Source organism: Hemiscyllium ocellatum, chromosome 10 (genome assembly GCF_020745735.1).
Source record: "Hemiscyllium ocellatum isolate sHemOce1 chromosome 10, sHemOce1.pat.X.cur, whole genome shotgun sequence".
NCBI lineage: Eukaryota > Metazoa > Chordata > Chondrichthyes > Orectolobiformes > Hemiscylliidae > Hemiscyllium > Hemiscyllium ocellatum.
The window spans coordinates 25048680-25065378 of record NC_083410.1 but is presented as its reverse complement, the minus strand read 5'-3'; the positions used below and the strand labels follow the sequence as shown (position 1 = coordinate 25065378).

The 16699-nt window shown below is 43.9% G+C and overlaps 1 protein-coding gene across 1 annotated transcript in view; it reads right to left on the bottom strand.

Moving 5' to 3' along the window:
* The window catches only part of LOC132819372 (muscarinic acetylcholine receptor M3-like), a 235847-nt gene that overhangs the window by 120733 nt on the left and 98415 nt on the right, over positions 1 to 16699 (bottom strand). Inside the window, exon 2 of the mRNA XM_060830848.1 lies at positions 303 to 433. The gene's annotated coding sequence lies outside the window, so the exon portion shown is untranslated. The remainder of the gene's footprint in view (positions 1 to 302; positions 434 to 16699) is intronic.

Here is a 16699-nt window from a genome sequence, read left to right as displayed (position 1 = left end):
GCAGCATGAGCATAACACGATTATTAAATGAAGATTATATTTAAATTCTGATATACTTCACCAAAAGTTGCACTACAGCAGTGATCAACCTTCAAAAGGACTTTATTGACTGTAAGGTGTTTGATAGATCCTAAGGTTTTGACAGCTGCTGCATAATTGTAAGTTATTTCTTTCTTATTTTTCCATCAAAATGTCATTTACAAATAATTTGTAGATCTTTGTGCCTTTTTACATGATGCACAGGAAAAAAGAAACTTTAGAAACCTCACAAATATTTAATTAAGAATATGAAAATTACTTACATGTGCACTGTAGGAATTTTTATTGGGCATCACTGTGTATGAATTATTCAATAGCAGTTTCACACTCCATCCAAAATATTAGCAAAGTTGAAAGCTTTACGTTTTCTTACTCCTTCAACATCTTCATTCACCTAAAGATCGACAAAATAATACATTTGGTTATTCAGGTGAACACAAGCAAACACAAGCTTAGTAGGCATTAGGCAGAGATTGTCACATTGTCAACATCCATTGCTTTAATACTGAATAAACAGTGGTTGTTCATCAAATCCATACAGCCTATCTCTGAACTACATGACAATAATGCGAAAGCTCTGCCCGACTGACTCTAGGGTTTTGGTATCAATAGAACCCAAGCCAGATGGTGAGACAGAAGCCAAGACATATAGCTTTTCCTTGTGGAAAGAGTTTATTGACTTCTTCAGTTTCACAGCTCCCAGTTTCAACTGCTGACTTTTTATAACTAGGTGCTTTTATTCAACTTGGTCAGACTTGCTATGGGCCATCTCTGGACCAGGTAGGACTTGAACCTAAGTTTTCTGTTCCAGAGGGAGAAACATTACCACATCAGCCTTCTATTTATATTCTTTTTTTTATGTCCAAAAGCGTTCTCACACACAACTGAACAGCTTTTGCTGCCAAATCACTGTAATATGTTTCACCATTAAAAAACCAAAGCCCTGCAAGGGCATCTTTATTTATATGTACTCAAGGGCACCTGTTTCTCTTAACCTTAATAATGACATTAAAATATGACTGACTAGGCATTAACATGACATGCTATCAACTCAAATAGCTTCTCTACAAATGTGGATTTTAATGAAATGCAGAGATTGCACTTGTTTCTGTCTGTAGCATATTTCATTAATATTGCTCTGAAATGTTGACTCCATACTTCAGTTCCAGTTGCCAGCTCTTTCAATAACTTTGCTCTTCTCTGAGTCTATGCCCAGGCTTAACTCATCAAGTACAGTGAGAATCAATCATAAGCAGACTCATATGATTAAACCCTGAAAAGAAAATGCACGCTAAAGAATGTTTCACATTTAACTCAGTTACTGAAAGAGAGAGATAGAAAAATAAACACAATTGCCACAGAGCTGTACAGAGTTGGCTGCATATTTTATTTCATTGGGTGAGGAAATCATTTTCTGACTTCAATAATGATTGGCAAGGTTAAACCATGCAAATCATTATCCTCCTATCAGCACAGTTCTGTGCTACTTTAAAGACACACAGACTACCTATTGCTAAGTAATATTGATTCAGATCAGGATTTAATAAATTATTCGGCAGAAAACATAGCAGCAAAAATATCCTTTCCCACTTGGAACGAAGCAGAGAAATCACATTTTAAAACTACTCATTTGTGAGGCTGTAGGTCAGAAACCAAGACTTCCTTTCTGCTAGAAGCAATAGTGTTCCTAAGATGATTTGTAATGATTAGATTGCAAACTCCAATATTAAAAAGACCCAGCAGTTTCAAATGAATCTGAGTTCTCCTACGTAGACTTATTCCAACATGATTGGTGAAAGGCTGTTGACTTTCTGTGGAGGAGAATGGAGATGTTCTTGGAGGGTAATGTCAAGCACCTTTCTGGGCCTGAAAGGCCTAGTTGAGAACTGCACCATTTCCAAATGAGTGGCTGCAGTGCTACTAACAACAAAGGCAATGTTCAAGGCAGAAGAACAGACATTGCATTCCTAAAGAGGAGAGAAGATTCATCCTCTGAGGAGCCACTGCGACTCCTCCTGGAGCAGCACCTCAGCAATCTTTGTAATTTGTTGGGGTCTGGTTTTGGGATTGTGATGGTCTGTAAGCTGCTTTACACACTAGTATGGTAGCAAGCTGCCTTTACACAACAGTGCTGTGCACTTCAACTGCAGCACTCTGGTGATGAGTGCTCATGCTGCAATGGGCGCTGTGATAATGAGCCATCTGATGGTTAGGCCCACAAACATACTGAGTTGACCATCACTTCCACATCAGAAAGGATGGAATCCAGAATTAGCACAACGCACTGCACCAAGTTGATGGTGAACTCCTGCATGCTCCTTGAAATGATCTGCAGGACTTCCTAAGCATTTTGTCATACAAATCCCTCAACAGTAAATGTCCATTTGGAGCACACATATGAGTTCTCTTGCAGTGGCCGCCATGTGTGGCCTTGCCCTAAGGTATGTGCTGCACCTGCAGCCCAGGTATGTCTGACTGAGTACTGATTGTGCCTCTGATCTACTCTTCAAGGTACACACACTGTCAGTGTGAGAGCTGCTGGCTCTGAGCCTGCAATCAAACGATGGTGTCATGTCTTTACTATCACTCTCACACCTCCTCCACTGTCTAGGCAGCTGTACCTCTTGTACATCTGAAAGGCGAAAGATTGCGGTATGGTAGAGAGAATGGGTGATAAGAGATACATTCTTGCAGCACTTACACCTTGTAAATCATAGGAGAGTGTGGGCTGGGGGATTAGTGAGATGTGAGAAGGATTGGGTATCAACATATTGTCATGTTCCAAGGTTTCATCCCCGCTACTGATCACCGACGTGGCAACGGGTGACTCAATAATGGCCAACACCATTTCCTTCATGATGGTCAGAAAGTGCTGGTGTGCTTCCCCTCTATCCTTGTCCCCTCCCTGTTCAACTCTTATTGCCTCTGGATCTGTGCCAATCTGTTCTGCAGGTAAAAGGCAAGTGTATCAGTGAGTGACGTGCAATGAGATTGGCTAATGTGGCTGTCAATGGCCAAATAGTTGGCAGTATGTGCAAGCTGGAAGCTGTAGGGGTGAGGATGTGGGAGGATGAAGTGAAGAATGCCAATATCATTACAAGGCTGCTGGTTAGAGATTGTGGCACAATGTGAGATGGCAATTGTAATGAGTTATGGTTCCTGGTAATTGGCAGGATGTGGCATTTGAAAAAAATATTTACTGACTTTGACTGCTCACAAGAGGTCTCTGAACTTGGGGCGACACCACTGCAGATGTCTGAGCATTACCCCTGGCATTCACCTCTCCAGTTGGTATCTGGAGGGCCTCTTAGTGCCCCCTGTGGATACAGGACACCCCTTCCACACTGTACCTCCTCTAACCAGGTCTCTGTGTGCAGGAACTAAAACCATTGGAGTCCTGCCTCTCACATACCATACTACTGTTCAATGTTTTGCAAGTCAGATTCACTTCCTCACTTGTCAGCCAGCTCCCGCTCCAGCCACAATTCACAGCCCCTTTCAGAACAGATTAACCTTATAATATTAAATGGTGTTAGAGTGTAATGGCTGTGGGCCCCTAATGTTGTATCCAGCCACCACCTCCACTGTGGGTGATGGATATACACAACAGTAAATTCAGCTGAGCAAGCAGCATACAGTTGGGGTTCTAGTTGCATTGCATTGAACAGATATGGGCTAGCGACCACCTCATGACCCCCTCATTTATTTTCAGAGGAATATTCAATTTCGCCCTTTTGCAGTTTTCCAGGCTCAGGAACATCTACTTGGAACATTACACCACTTTGCCTTTCCCCATATTTCTGGATTCCCTTGCTGATTAAAACCTGCTTTGAATGTACCAAATGACCCAGCCTCCACTGCCCTCCATGATTAAAATTTCCAGATTCATTCCTCTCTGCGAGAAGAAATTCCCGTCTGTGTCCAACTTGGGCCACTCCTTCCTCTGTAATTACACCCTCTGCTCCGAGAACAATGAAAAGTCTGGAACTATCACTTTGATAGTCAGTGTGTGGATTGGAAGTTCACACTGGGAGGCTACTTAGTAAAACAGATCAGACTTGCCATGGACTTCGGGGGCATGGGAGCCTTCTGTTTTAGCATCCTGTGCCCAAGCAATGCCCCCCACCAAAGCCACATGGGAAGACGCTGGTTGCTTTCATAAGTGACAATATCTCCAGAGCATGATTAATGTTGGCAGTCATTGGGGTAATCCTAGAAGAAGCCATCACTGAAATAACTCCACAGAGGCTGGTATCCCATCACCAAGTCACCCTGTATTTACACGTGGAAAGTCCTTGCCACTAATCCAGCTTCCTCAGAGCCAGATCTCAGAGTGAACAGAACCTCTTAAGTTCTTGTTAAAGCTGCCAGCGAGGGCTCCTGAATTTGAGCCATTTTCTATGCGATCCATCTGCTGACCTTGTTACACTTGCTACAATTGCCCCCAGTGGTGTTGCTGGAGCTGAGTTGCTGCTGGCAAGTCGTCTGAGTGATTGGCAGCTTCTGAAGGCAGGATGCCTTTCTCAAAAGGACTGAGGTCATCAAGTAAATGCCTGAACCACGTCCAGGGCAGGAAGAAGCACATTCATCCTTAACATTCTGGCCAGTGGATGGGCTCTGCCTGAAATCCTAACCTCATTTGCAATTCACGTTCCTCCATCAAACAACCAGCCAATGTTTCTTGTCCAGGCCAGGCTCCACATGAAGAGAAAGTCACATTGATAAAGAATAGGAGGGCTACCTTTCTATGTTAAACTCTCTTCTAATTTACTCCAGTACATTGAGGACAGGATGAGGCATAAGAAGCCATAGGAAATGCAAACATAACGTAGATTCAAACATACAGAACAAATCAAATGTGGAAAAACAGCAAGCCGTATTTGGGCCTACAGCGATTTGTGAAGCATACTAATTGTATAAGGATGCTCGAGCATATCTTGATTTAATATTGCAATGTATATGCATAAAGTAATTGCTTGCATGACCTGTGGTTCATGCACAGTGTTCATGTATCCTGGATACAGGTTTAATTGAAAGCCCTGTATCTGCAAAGGCTTTGCGAATCAAACAAAAGAAATGCCAATTGCCAGCTAATGAATATTGAAGCTATTAAATGTTCAGGACACTCATTCATCACGCTGAGGTAATTAGCCATTCCTGGAGCAAACCAAAGGTGTCGTAATTCCAACTTCACATCAACAGTTTATGAGGTCATTGAACAACTGGTCTTGAATAAGCAGATCAGTAAAACAAAAGGGAAAGGGAATGTTTTGCTGGTTATTCAGACAATCACCAAATTTAAAACTATTTAAGTCATCTACAAAGCAGATCTACTGATTTTCAGAGATGCACTGGGCCTCTGGAACTCTTAAATAGTCTTCATTTAATCAGTGCACAAAGTACAGAGAGAACCAAACTGGAGAATCATTTCATAGTCCATACAATATCCTCAGAATTGGACACTGGCCTGAACCTGGCACAGGGAATCACCTTGCAGTCTGTAAATGGCCGAACAATCCACCTGAGGCAGATCGGAGTGCCTTAAATATGCAAATCGCTGTTCTACGTCCATTATAAAACTCCGATAAATGGGCACAATGCTGGGATACACACTGGACTATGCTACTCGTGCTGTTCCTGTGCATGCGAGGCAAGGAGGAGGTGAACTTAAGCAAATGGGAACAACTTGGGATCTCAACAACATGATGAAGTTTGAAGGTTAACTTCTCTTAAGTGTAAATGCAGGTGGGTTTTCCCAATGATATTCAGCCCTTTCCCATGCATTACATCTCATGCTTGCCTCGTTAGAATAATCAAATCAGAATTAAGTTCCCTTCCCCATAAAGTCCTGTGCCAGCAACAAAAAAGTCTTCAGAAACCCCACTCTTTAAAGAGGCATGCAGAAGGTGAGCTCATGATCGAACTGTTCATCTTGGAGAGTGCAGCTGTTTTGTCTCTTGGTGTAGTGTTTGTCCATATCCACTATTCAGGTTGGTTTCAGGCAGTCCATAGGGTCACAGAGACTTGTCAAAGCTTGTAGTCTGTCTGAGGCAAGGAGACTTGTCAAGTAAGACAGGAGGGCAGCAAAAGGTTTTAAACTCTTCAGGATTGTGTTGGAGTTTCCAGGAGAGAAAAATTATTGTGCAAAGCAAGCTTGTGAACAAACATCAGGAGGAAAATCAAAGGGCCACTTAACAAAATGATTTGATTTTCCCATTCTTAAATGTTTATTAGGTGGAAATCTGTGGGATGGTAAGAAAAATAATTGCCCCGTTCAATGCAGCAACTGGAACCAGGGCCAGGAACCTGTGCTGCTACCTCTGACCTATTTGTCATGGTCAGCTGCTGTCTCTGAGATACAGCACCTCCTTCCTTTCCCTCATCACCAGGAGGAGAACCTGCAAACTGGGTGACGGTCAACCATGAACTCATGGTGGTCTGGTCTGACATCACTGGTAGCAGCAGCTATCATCAGATAGATACAGGAAAGTCTCCAAATTCTGGAGAATGACAATAGAGGTGCAGCAGCGTCGCAGAGAATGTTTCGCTGCCTGGGTGCCCATATCTTCAACCCCCTAGTCCACAAGTTAAAGGATGGCCAGAACCAATCTTCCAGGAGATTTACCATTTTACTTTTGTGTGCACAGCAAATGAGCTGAGCTGCATTTCCTTGCTGGACAAAAACACAACCTGCCTTCCAGCCAGTGAGAAAACACACTTCCTTGGTCCTGCCCCTTCACCTAGACTGCAAAAAGAATTCTGTCCAATTGTCTTGAGTTGAGTCGAGAACAGTAAGGATACTTTTCTTGCGTGCACAAGAAACAACTCCGAAATTTGGAACTTTTAACTTTACTAGTTAATACTGAGATGAATTGTAGAGTTGAACATTTAATTTATTTCTTTATTTTTCTACATTTTACATAAGATTTGTACCTAGGTACCATGTCCCTAAGATGGCACCGTGAATGGCGACATTGTAAAATTTTCACCGTACTCCTGTACCCCTATACCTGAGTACACATGATAATAAAACCTAATTCTAAATTTAATCCCAACCCTTCCATAATTACCTCTCCACCTTGGATCCAACAGCTGGCCAGCATAGCACAGAACCCAGCTCAGTATCATGTCCAGTTTGATCGCATCCCTGGGAAGCACTCAAGGGTTTTTTTTATTACAGTTAAAAGTGCTATACAAATGTAATCTGCTGTTGACAATGACACATCTTACATTAAATCTAGGTTACCATTTCCATCAGTTGTGGAGACTTGTTTCTTCTGAAGGCAATACCAATATAGAGTTCAATGTTCTGCGAGCAATTCCTTTTAGACACAACTGTTTTCAAATCTACATTGAAAGTCAACAGACATAATGACTATTTGTAATATGGATATGAATTGGCTTAATAGTTACGTTTTTGTCACTTAGAAATGCCCTTCAGCAAGGATTTTATCATCTGTACATTCAGTGCATCAACACTGTGAGCCAGTAAAACCTCAGCTGGAATGATGTGTAAAATGGTGGACTCCACATTATCGGAATGATGTGAACACACTGGAGACAGTGCAGAAGCAATTGACAGGAGTTGGCCCAGGGATGAGGAACTTTAGTCATGAAGCAATAGGGTTAGTTCTTCTTGGATAGAAGAAGGCTGAAAGGAGATCTGACAGAGGCTTTGAAAATCTTGAATGCGCTAAATACAATAATTTATGAGCAGCACAGTGGTTCAGTGGTTAGCACTGCTGGCTCACAGCACTAGGGACCCAGGTTCAACTCCACCCATGGGTGACTGTGTGGAGCTTGTAGATTCTCCCCATGTCTGTGTGGGTTTCCTCTGGGTACTCTGGTTTCCTCCTGTGGTCCAAAGATGTGCAGCTTGGGTGTTTCCCATCGTATCGAGGGATGCGCAGGCTTGGTGGATTAGCCATTGGAAATGGGCGGTGGGGCTGAGTGGGATGCTGTTTGGAGGGGGATTGTGGACTTGATGGGCCAGATGGCCTGCTCTACACACTATAGGGATTCTTATGTTTATTATAAGCAGCTTGAGAAACTGTTGATACATGTCAAACACATCAGTTAGCTCAATATCTTATGAGGCTTTTTTATTATTACCAACCAATATTAAGCATTCAGTTCCTTTATCCCCTGAGTATGTTCATCATGTGAGGAGAAAGTGAGGACTGCAGATGCTGGAGATCAGAGCTGAAAATGTGTTGCTGGAAAAGTGCAGCAGGCCAGGCAGCATCCAAGGAGCAGGAGAATCAACACCTCGGGCTTGAGCCTTTCCTGAAGAAGGGTTCATGCCCAAGGCGTTGATTCTCCTGCTCCTTGGATGCTGCCTGGCCTGCTGCACTTTTCCAGCAACACATTTTCAGCTATGTTCATCATGTAGTCTTTAAGTGTATTGAATGCTTTTTTCTAAACAGAGTTAATGCAGACTAATTGTCACCCTTTTCATGTGTCTGAGAGCTTGCTTTACTTCTGGCCTTTGGATTTGGGTAAGAGTGGATCAGCATGTACAAGACTTCCCCTGGATACTGGTGCAGTTGCAACTGTATTGTCTGACTGACCAGAGACAATTGCTGCAACATGGTGCACAGTGCTGCTGCTGGCCCACACACCAATGGCCAACAGACTAGTGACTGCTTCTCACTAACCTCTCAGCTTTTGCCCAAGTGAGATTGAAGCAATCTCTGCTGTTGGTGTTTTGCATTGGTGCGTGTGAGCTGGGTAAGTACAGAATGAACCTCACAGCTGGTTGTCCTTGTGACTAAAGAGGCCAGGCACCAGCAGGAAAGGAGGTAGCAGCCTACCACCAACAATACCAAGGAAGAGACTTCCGTCAATTTGTTGCTGGATGTTACACGGTTCCAGAAGTAGGGATACTGATCCTAACTGTCCAACCTTTTCTTGTCCAACTGGGCTTTAGTGTCAAAATAAATATAATGTCAGGAAATGGGAAAGGAAGTATTGAGCCTTATCTTTTCCTCATGAGTTTAGATATTGTATGGTGTTTATACACTGCTATCAAGAGGGAAACAATGGGAGGAAGCTCCTAGGTACTTACAAGTAAATACAAGGGAAAACCTAAACATAATGCATTCATCAAAGAAAATTATTTGTTCATAATTCACCCTTTTAATGATTCTGCATAAACTTGTAATCTTACATTTCCTCAGAAATGTTGCTCTTGATTCGTATATGTGTGCTGGAAAATTAAGGTGCTTGATGAATGCACTCTGAATAGCATTCAGCTCTACCTCTCTCAACCCCCTCCAGCACCTCAGTATGGTAAGTCTGCTCAGTTAAAGTCCTGCTCTGGATGGGGAGAAAGCTCCTCCTAATTGAGATTGGTAAACGGAATCTTTTGTTGCAGCCCTGATCACAAATTCCTTTCTCTAGCCAATTCACTGACTCCATGCTGCAGATGAACCTGGCTGTTCATAACCAAGCATCCAATTTGACTTTGAACTGATCTTCTGACCTAACATCTAAGATATGTTCATGTGTGTTTATTTCGGGGGATGCCAGCTGGAATAGGGCATACCTGCATTTGGAGCGGTATTACTTTTCAATTTGTAAAAGCTTGCTGTTGTGATAAGAATGGAATATAAAAGTGCATATCAAGTTTGTACCATTACTGATAATTATCCCTCCCTCCCTACACTATATTCATTTTCAAAATAATTTTCCAATTTAGTAAATCTGAAGGCCTTGGGTAATTTTGGGAATTGGCAACTGTATTAATACAGCTAACCTTGTCATGTGGTAAGGGTTCCGATGAAACAAATGGAAAGGGAATGACTAATGGACAAGTGGCTGAAGGTGCAACACATTGCCATGCCTGTGACCAGCTTGAATTGAATAGGTTCCATCTGCGACCTTTATTTAAAAGGCTGGTGCAGGTGGAGTTAGGGGGAGTCAGGTCAGGAACAAGAGTGTGTTGCTGGAAAAGCACAGAATAGGTAGCATCTGAGGAGCTGGAGAGTCGATGTTTTGGGCAAAAACCCTTCATCAGGAAAGGGCTTTTGCCTGAAAATCGATTCTCCTGCTTCTTGGATGCTGACAGACCTGCTGTGCTTTACCAGCACCACATTCTCGACTCTAATCTGCAGTATCTGCTGTCCTCACTTTCGCCTAGGTCAGGACGAATAGTCAAGGGGTCAGGGAATGGTTAGGAATGATCATTTCTTAGTCAGCTGATTGCGACTGATGATTTGGAAGTCAGTTGTGCAGTGCCCCTGATGTTAGGCAAAGTTTTAATCTTACATTTCCTGGGTGATGACCCTGATAATTGCTACAGAATGGGCTGACCTCTCCACCACCAACTCAAAGTTGACAGCATTTCATGGTGGAGCCTATGGAACAGGGGAATGGCCCACAGAAAACTGTAACTTCCTGGATAATTCCCATGTGCCAGAACTTCCACATGGTCCCAACATTTATCAGGGCGTTCATATGGTGTAGTGGTAGTACCCATACCTCTGAGATAGGAAGCCTGGGTTCAAGTGCCACTCACTTTAGAATAGAAAATATAAGAGCTGGGCTTTTCCTGGTGGAAAGCACTTATTAACTATTTCAGTAAGTCACTTAAATACAAAGTTATTCGCTAAAATAGAAGTATAACACAATAAAGTAAATGGTATAAAAGTTTTCTATGAAGAGGCTGCAAGCCAGAAGTAAGACCCAGCAATGACTTCCAGTGTTGAAGAGTTGGAGGTTGCTCCAACAAATAAACTGAGCAGGCCATCTGCTGGGAGTGAAGGCTCCCATTGTTTCATTTGTATCGTCCATTGGGTTGAGGCACTTGCCAGCCTCGTTCAGGATAGCAGTCCCGGGTACCCCCTCTGTCTCCCTGCTGAGAAACAGCAGATATTTTTAAGATGTCTCCCCCCATGGTGTTCAGATAATTCTTATCAAAATGATTGTTTTTGTTTATGATAAAACCAGATGAAATCAAAGTGGCTGCAAATGTTAATTTTGATGAACCACTGTTCCACAAAGCAAAGTCAATTTTCATCATGATAGCTCATTGTCTCCTGTTGAATGCAAAGAAGTTTTTGAGTCTTTTACATCTTTTTAAGTGTTCTATTTAATTATTTCTTTTATGGTTTATTGAGGTAACATGTTTTAATTATCTGTCTTTGGCTGCAGTTGAATCCAGAAGAGAAGGTATGTGACTTCTGATGACCATTTGGTTAGACTCCTTGGACTGAATCTTATGTTTTTTTTGGTGAAGCATGAGTTATGTTGAGATTTTAGAGGGATTCCCACTTTGGCCAGACCAAAGCAGTTTTCACACCTTATCTTAACAATTTAATCTCATTAACTGCCTACCACACTCCAAGGCATCCCTCACGATCGATTCTATCCTCATTTATAACATCCACTGTTTCCCGCACAGCTCAACATGCACTGAATATCCACAAAAATACCAGTAAATGATGTGTCTGTATCATTCTTTAAAGGCCACTATGCAACCAGAGAGGTGCTGGCAATCTGCTGTTGCATTTCACCAGGAGTGTGACAGATATCCACCACCAACAATGGCTCAGCAGCAGCACTGCTGAACGGGCAGGTTGGGTGCTAAAGGACACAGCTGCTCAACTGGGTCTGTAGCAGGTAGTGAGGGAACGAACAAGAGGGAAAAACATACTTGACCTCACCTTTACCAACCTACCAGCTGCAAATGCATCTGCCCATGACAGTATCGGTTAGAGCGACTACCTCACAGTCCTTGTGGAGATGGCAGTCTCATTCTTACTGAGAATACTCCCCATCGTGTTGTGTGACACTATCACTGTGCTGAATGGGTCAGATTTCAAACAGATCTAGCAACACAAGTCTGGATATCCATAAGGTGCCATAGGCCAGCGACAACAGCAGAATTGTACTCCAACACAATCTGTAACTTTATGGCCCAGCATACCCCGCACCCATTACTACCATCAAGCCAGGGGATCAGTTCAATGGAGAGTGCAGGAGGGCATACCAGGAGTTGCACTGGACACACCTAAAAACAAGTTCTGAGGAAGGGTCACTCAATCTGAAATGCCAACTCTGATTTCACTCCATAGATGCTGCCAGATTTGCTGAGTTTTTCCAGCTGAATTCCAGAGGTGAGATAAGAGTGACAGCCCTTGACATCAAGGCTGTCAACAGTGTGTAGCATCAAGGAGCCCTTGCAAAACTGGCATCAATGGGTATCAGAAAGCAAACTCTCCACGGTTGGAGTCATCCCTGGCACATAGGAAGATGATTGTGGTCGATTATATTAGATTCCCTACAGTATGGAAACAGCACCTTCGGCCCAACAAGTTCACACCGACCCTCTGAAGAGAAACGCACTCAGACCCATTCCCCTGACTCTATATTTATCCCTGACTAATGCACCTAACACTATGGGCAATTTAGCATAGTCAATTCATCTGGCCTGCATATCTTTGGATTGTGGAAGGAAACTGGAGCACCCGGAGGAAACCCACGCAGACACGGGGAGAATGTGCAAACTCCGCACAGATAGTTGCTGAGCCAGGAATTGAACCTGGATCCCTGGCACTGTGAGGCAGCAGTGTCCTGACATACTGTTTAACCTGAACCAGCATAGAAGCCTTGTAGGGTAAGCCTTTGAGCCGTTCTAATTTCTTGATTAGATTTTTTTGTTTAGATATTGCTAGCTTGTTTAGTGTGTTTGGTAAGATAGTTAACTGAATATTAATGAGGTGAGTTGGGCCATTTACAAGGTGGTTAACAAGCAATAATTCCCCTTAATTAGCAAATCCTCTCTGCCTCGTGATGCAAATAATTCGTTTCTCTATTTGGATGAACTTTTCTATTTCATTTTAAATTTCCTTGAATAAAATTGTAAAGATGTTTTACTTCAACACTTTCCGACTTAAGGAATAGTCATTGAAAGATTAGGCAAGTCCTTACCTATTAGCAAAAGCATAACAGATGGATCAAGGTACTTCCAAACCAAGATAGACTTCTTGTTAGATTCTGCCACGAATCTCGTAAAAGCCCATATCATTTCAGATGCATATAATATTCTGCCCTTGTGTTCATTTTAAAGATAGATTAGCTATCTTTCAGACTGTAAAATATTATAATAATACATTTTCAACACATCTCTTAACAATATCTTTGTGGCTTAGTCTTTCAATACAGAGCCTGACAGGCAAACATTTCTGTATTTCAGATTCTCCATGGCTATAAAAATCTCAACCAGAACTAACAGTTAAAAATCACACAACACCAGGTTATCGTCCAACAGGTTTAATTGGAAGCACTAGCTTTCCAACCGATGAAGGAGCGTTGCTCCGAAAACTAGTGCTTTCAATTAAACCTGTTGGACTAAAACCTGATGTTGTGTGATTTTTAACTTTGTACACCCCAGTCAAACACTGGCATCTCCAAATCAGAACTAACAGTCACTTCTTGTCCTTTCCTATTTCAGATATAAAACTCAGTCCCCAGTATACAGGATTCAAACTTATGATCATTACCCCACCCAACTCCAACATCCTCCCTCCCACCTGTCCTCAACACATCACCAACCTGTCTCATACTATCCAATTCTTGTTGAAATGTGGTTACCAAGTTTGAACACAGGCACAATGTGAACATTAGACTTTGCAGTTCACCCTGAACCACCCATCTTGCTATTTGAATTGTCTTTTTCACAAGTGACGAGTTCTGAAGACATGGTTTTCATGTAAAATGTTTTCCTGCAATCCACGTACATGCCATTCATTTCTCCTCTTTATCCAATAGACTTTTAAAACATCTCCATAAGCATTGATCACCAACAGTAATGTGCATTTGTGAAATATATATTCTTTCCATTCATGTAAAGACCTCTTAGATCATTCTAAGTAAATAACCAAATGGTCATTCCATTCTGCAGATTTCTCTGTTCAATGATCAATTTCTCTTTAAATTTATATTCTCAGTGAAGGTGAATGCATGACTTTGTTTCTCTATGAACACTTCTGTCAATTAAGGATTTTGTTTGGTGCCCCCGCCTTTTAGACCATGCAAGTCCATTATATGCTGCAAATGTGTTGCTGGTCAAAGCACAGCAGGTTAGGCAGCATCTCAGGAATAGAGAATTCGACGTTTCGAGCATAAGCCCTTCATCAGGAATAAGAGAGAGAGAGCCAAGCAGGCTGAGATAAAAGGTAGGGAGGAGGGACTAGGGAGAGGGGCGATGGAGGTGGGATAGGTGGAAGGAGGTCAAGGTGAGGGTGATAGGCCGGAGTGGGGTGGGGGCGGAGAGGTCAGGAAGAGGATTGCAGGTTAGGAGGGCGGTGCTGAGTTGAGGGAACCGACTGAGACAAGGTGGGGGGAGGGGAAATGAGGAAGCTGGGAGAAATCTGAATTCATACCTTGTGGTTGGAGGGTTCCCAGGCGGAAGATGAGGCGCTCCTCCTCCAGCCGTCGTGTAGTTGTGTTCTGCCGGTGGAGGAGTCCAAGGACCTGCATGTCCTCGGTGGAGTGGGAGGGGGAGTTAAAGTGTTGAGCCACGGGGTGATTGGGTTGGTTGGTTTGGGCGGCCCAGAGGTGTTCTCTGAAGCGTTCCGCAAGTAAGCGGCCTGTCTCACCAATATAGAGGAGGCCACATCGGGTGCAGCGGATGCAATAGATGATGTGTGTGGAGGTACAGGTGAACTTGTGGCGGATATGGAAGGATCCCTTGGGGCCTTGGAGGGAAGTGAGTGTGGAGGTGTGGGCGCAAGTTTTACATCTCCTGCGGTTGCAGGGGAAGGTGCCGGGGGTGGAGGTTGGGTTGGTGGGGGGTGTGGATCTGACAAGGGAGTCACGAAGGGAGTGGTCCTTGCGGAACGCTGATAGGGGAGGGGAGGGAAATATATCCTTGGTGGTGGGGTCCATTTGGAGGTGGCGGAAATGGCGGCGGATAATACGTTGTATGCGCAGGTTGGTGGGGTGGTAGGTGAGAACCAGTGGGGTTCTGTCTTGGTGGCGGTTGGAGGAGCGGGGCTCAAGGGCGGAGGAGCGGGAAGTGGAGGAGATGCGGTGGAGGGCATCGTCGATGATGCCCTCCACCGCATCTCCTCCACTTCCCGCTCCTCCGCCCTTGAGCCCCGCTCCTCCAACCGCCACCAAGACAGAACCCCACTGGTTCTCACCTACCACCCCACCAACCTGCGCATACAACGTATTATCCGCCGCCATTTCCGCCACCTCCAAACGGACCCCACCACCAGGGATATATTTCCCTCCCCTCCCCTATCAGCGTTCCGCAAGGACCACTCCCTTCGTGACTCCCTTGTCAGATCCACACCCCCCACCAACCCAACCTCCACCCCCGGCACCTTCCCCTGCAACCGCAGGAAATGTAAAACTTGCGCCCACACCTCCACACTCACTTCCCTCCAAGGCCCCAAGGGATCCTTCCATATCCGCCACAAGTTCACCTGTACCTCCACACACATCATCTATTGCATCCACTGCACCCGATGTGGCCTCCTCTATATTGGTGAGACAGGCCGCTTACTTGCGGAACGCTTCAGAGAACACCTCTGGGCCGCCCAAACCAACCAACCCAATCACCCCGTGGCTCAACACTTTAACTCCCCCTCCCACTCCACCGAGGACATGCAGGTCCTTGGACTCCTCCACCGGCAGAACACAACTACACGACGGCTGGAGGAGGAGCGCCTCATCTTCCGCCTGGGAACCCTCCAACCACAAGGTATGAATTCAGATTTCTCCAGCTTCCTCATTTCCCCTCCCCCCACCTTGTCTCAGTCGGTTCCCTCAACTCAGCACCGCCCTCCTAACCTGCAATCCTCTTCCTGACCTCTCCGCCCCCACCCCACTCCGGCCTATCACCCTCACCTTGACCTCCTTCCACCTATCCCACCTCCATCGCCCCTCCCCCTAGTCCCTCCTCCCTACCTTTTATCTCAGCCTGCTTGGCTCTCTCTCTCTTATTCCTGATGAAGGGCTTATGCTCGAAACGTCGAATTCTCTATTCCTGAGATGCTGCCTAACCTGCTGTGCTTTGACCAGCAACACATTTGCAGCTGTGATCTCCAGCATCTGCAGACCTCATTTTTTACTCGAAGTCCATTATATGGACTTGCCTAATCTTTCAATGACTACTCCATAACCAGCAAAATGTTGAGGAAGAAAACTTTTACAATTTTAATCAGGGGAATTAAAATGAAACAGAAAAATTCATCCAACTAGACAAATCAATTACTTGCAGAATATCTATATTTTGAAATTAATGAGGACAACATTTTCAAATGCATCTCTATCCTGCTGATGTAAAAGCAGGACTTTGTAATCATATCAACTCCATTAAAGGGCTCAGAATGTCCCAATGTACTTTACACCCAATTAAAGATTTTGTCTGTCATTACTACAATGCACAAGATGCAGCAACCAAATTATGCACAACAGCAACTTGTGTTCATATAAAACCTTTTAATGTAACTGGACGTACCAAGGTGCTATACAGGAGAGCAATCAAACAAATTTGACACAGACTACAATGCAACAGTTACTGAACAAGTAACTTTGAAAGGGTGTCTTAAAGTTGTGGTCCCAAGACTGAGCCTTGCAAAATATCACTTGTCACTGGCTGCCACCCTGAGAAGGACCCTTTTATCCCCACCCTCTACTTTCTGCC